This window comes from Cibotium barometz, chromosome 50, assembly GCF_041138505.1.
Source record: "Cibotium barometz isolate CiBa-2024 chromosome 50, ASM4113850v1, whole genome shotgun sequence".
Taxonomy (NCBI): domain Eukaryota; kingdom Viridiplantae; phylum Streptophyta; class Polypodiopsida; order Cyatheales; family Cibotiaceae; genus Cibotium; species Cibotium barometz.
Window position 1 is genome coordinate 16,849,670 of NC_141095.1, and position 4,398 is coordinate 16,854,067.

The following is a 4,398-nucleotide window of genomic DNA, read 5'->3' on the forward strand; positions in this document are numbered from 1 at the left end:
AATTTCGTGAATTTGCTGATTTTGACCTGGATGGTTTTTAATTTTTGACCTGGATGGTTTTTAATTTTATTTTATGGGTCATCTAGGTCATGCTTTGCAAGTAATGGCTTCTTGTGTGCTCATTTCTCACTTCTAGAGGGGTGACAAGAGCATTGTTATTTTGTTCTTGTGTGCTCATTTCTCACTTCTAGAGGGGTGACAAGAGCATTGTTATTTTGTTCTTGATGTGCTCCTAAGTCTCCGTATTTGTTATTGAAGGGAAAACAACTGATTGTTTGCTTGAACAGACAAGCTCTTGCATTGGTGCTGAATGCACGAGAGTGGTTGAGTGATTTGCTTGTTGTTACTTTGGCCTTTATTCTTGTCAAACTTTAGGTGAAGTTATTGGGGTTGAAGTCGGTGGTGAGGTTTTCTTCACAATGTTCAAATTTGGCAACCATATGATGGAATTACTATCATAGTATCCTTGTTGTTGAAGTACATGCACAGACACCTATCTTTGACGAACATGCATAGACACCTATCCTTGTTGTTGAAGTACATGCACAGACACCTATCTTTGACGAACACTGTAATTTAGTGGCCGATGTGCTTGGTGTTGAGCCTTTTTTCTTTGTGCAAGCTTAGGGGACTTTGTGATGCGCTTAGGGGCCCAAGCTTTGGTATTTATTTGGTAGTACCCTTGTGCTTGTAGTAGTGTTTTTGGTACCCACACTTGTTGCATTGGTTGAGTTCTTTGAGTAACTTGCATAGCCTTTTGTGGGGATGGTGTTGTGGAGTACTCTTCTTCTTTCTTGACTTTCCAGTGCTATGTTGAGGAAGAGGTTTTGACTATCGAGGCACCCAAATTTGATTGGCACCTTCATAGTAGCCTTGAGCTACAAGTAACTGCTTCTCCACCCACATTTTGATACTATTAAGATATCGTGATTGTGGGAGTCTTGGTGGAGTTTTCTTTAGGGTTGATGTGGAAGGTTTGGGGCCCTCCTTGACTTTAGCTAGTGCTGAGACTGCAGGTTTGAGACTCATGGGCATTGTTGATGATGATAAGGCTAGAGTCTTTTTTTTTTGTGGAGTGTCTATCGATGACGAGGCCTTTGAGCATGTGATTGTCTCCTTTGATGAGGTTTGTCGATGAAGATGCATAGGATTTGGGGCCTTTCCTTTGATTTCGCTGTTAGAGATAGATGGTTGGGCTCTGGGAACCTCAAGAATAGCTATTGATTGTTGCGAGGTTTTGGCATCGCACTTCATAGGTAAGGATGGGGTTGAAGGAGTAGATGCTTTATCGGAGTCGGTTGTTGATGCAGATGGTAGGTCATTGTGTAGAGGGGCTTTTGTGGAAGAGGCTTGTATCCTTTTGCATTCAGCATCATAGATATCCATTAAAGTTGGATCCTCTTCCTGGCAGTATGGTATTGTCAACTTTTTGTCATTGACCATCATGATGACTCTATCACTAGCAAAGCATAGTGGTGCTTGGGCAGCAACAGTCCATTTATGCCCTAAGATCAAATCTACTTCCAACACATACTCAACCACAAAAAACTTGCAAGTGAGGGGGTTAGTTTTAATATACATTGTATGTTCAAAGTACCCCATACATGGCATGTTCAAGTCTTGTGTAAAGGTAATCCTTTCAGGATGTGTCGTGAGTGTTGGTTGACCTAACAAATCCCATAGCTTGAGAGTCATGAGATTGTGTTCTCATGTTGGATAAAGATGTGCTTGGGATCTTTTCAGTAATAGCAGTTGTACATTGCCTTGCAAGAGTGTTCAAGGTGACTGTTTGCATGGAATACAATGATTCACTATCCAAGGTCCACCAAAGACGACATCATAGTCAAGGGAATCTAGGGTAACATATGAAATGTAAATTCCATATCGCCATTGATTGTTTAAGTAGTGTATCTAAAGTAACCTGGAACTTCAATGTTTTGTTCATTGGTTCCTTTTGTAAGACTATTGCTTGTAGGGATGAGTTTAGGTTGTCCCAATGACACCCAAGTGTCTATTGTCATGATGTTATGACTTGCTTGAGGGCTAATCAATGCGTGTTTGCATGCTGAACATCATTGCCTATAGGGAAATCCAACCATACTATGATAGAATCTTCTAAAGGAACCATGGGTGTTTTGGTTATTGTTTCAACTTTAGATCCTGTTTCTGTTTCATATTCCCATTCACTTTCATTCTCTGTTTGGGTCTCAGCTTTTTCAAGAGTACCCAATGCGTACACTGGTACACTTGGCCCTTCGACAATTCTTAATGCGGGCTGTTTGGAAACTTATTAATCTTCACAGTCTTGTTTTATGGAGTTCGTTATGTCCTTGTATAACTCAGGTTGAGCCCTTAAAGGTGCAAGTGCTGATGTGATGCTAGCTTTATCATGAGAGGAGCATTTCTCCAAATGAGGTTTTGAGAGAGACTGTTCTATTCTTGTAAGGGAATTATCGAATTCCTCACGTGCTTTCTCAGTATAGTTTGTACAATCTGTTTCAAATGACTCTTCTACTATAGAGAGTATGTCTTTTCCTCTTGAAAGGGAAAGCGGTACTCCTCTAGGCTTTATATCTTGGTTTCTGTTTTAGGTTTGGCATTATGAGGCTCAATCACAACCGGTGACCCTGTAAGACATTCAACCAAGATAAGCATGCTCTCCTGAGCATGCTTTTTGCGTTCCGCATATGTCATGTGATCATTATTATCCATTTGGGGTGGTTGGGTGGGTTCTAGTTTCTTGATTGGTCTATGTGGTGCACTGAGCAAAGAGTAAGAACTTGTCTCATTCTCACTTAGTGATGTACTAGAGCTTGTTTCATTCTCTGACTTTCTTTGGTTTGTCAGTTTTGAATTATGTTTACCCATGTGACGAGATCGAATTTTCTTTTGGGTTTTTGTATCCTGTGTCGCACATATGGGTGTTGAGGTTTGTGTGGTGGATGCATCTGCATCATGTATAGCTTTTGGCTCTTTTGTGTTTATGTCCTCTACAGACTCCTTTTCCCTGTCTTTTAATTCGACCTTGGTTTCAATAGTTTGTTGTCCTTTGTTTTTCTTGGTTTTAGAAGGTTTTGCTCCTTCTTTTGGGTTGTGTTTTAAAGCATGTTCTTCTACCCATGTTGAGGTATTGTCTTTTGCGTTCTTTTTGACTGTTTCCTGTGCCTTGGCTTGTAAGCGTGTAAGCACATTCAAGGGCACCATGGATAGTTGCCCATTTTGACTGTTTCCTGTGCCTTGGCTTGTAAGCACATTCAAGGGCACCATGGATAGTTGCCCATTTTGTACACTTAAGATGTTAAGAGTTGTATTTTGTGAGATAAGTTGCATTGAAGCAACTCGTCTTGGGCAATCTTGGAACATGTGATCAATGCCACATTGTTCACACATTGGTCGGGTGTCAGTGACTATGGGCATGGAAGTATTCTAAACTGTGCAATCTGCCACCTTGTGAGGTCCACAATAATAGAAACACTGAAGTATCCGATTAACTGCTTCCTGAGCAGTTTCTACCCTTTGGATTGTTTCTATTTGGTGCACGGAAGATGGAGGTTTTGAGTCCATTGTAGGTGCACGGGAGATGGAGGTTTTGAGTCCATTGTGGATGAAATGGGACACTTTTTAGTATCATGGTCAAAGGTTTTATAATATATGTAGTATAGAAGAATAGGTGCCTTGTATGCACAATGAGGATTGGGAAGGTCGTAGAGTGATTGCACTTAACACAAGGCATGTCATTCCTCACTTTTAGAGGCATTAAGGATGTCTGGGTTTGAAGGTTTTCATCCTATGTTTGCTGTAAGGTTTTAAGCAAGGCTGCATGAAATTGGGGGAATGTCAATTCCAAGATCGATATTTCTTTTGCCATTGCTTCACTTCGTTTAGATGAGGAACACCTCATAGCATGATCATCTTCTAGCATGTTGTCATCTAAACATATTGCTTCTTTGCAACATTGATTGAATGTTTCCGGATTGGATACAATGATCAAGTTGTGTAACCTATTATTCTTTAAAGCCCATCATGAAACATCTCCTCAATTGAACATTGTTTAATTTTTCCCATGACTCACAACGTGAGTCCAAGAGTTTTATCCTAAGAATAAAAGCTTTAATAGATTCATTTGGTTGACACTCAATTGAATAGAGTTCTGTTACTGCACTCCACTGATCACCTTGCCTGGAAAAGCCATGTATAATAAAGGCTAATTTCAAGGTTTTGAAGTTGGTCTTGATCGTCGCATCAATGCGATGAACCATCGACTAGCTTTTCCCTCTAAGCATAAGTTCAACGTATGTACCCTAGTGGGGCAGTTGGGATTTCCAAAGGCTTCACATCTCTGTTCAAACATTTGAATGAATTGAATAGGGTATGTTGTTCCGTCATATTTATCCATAA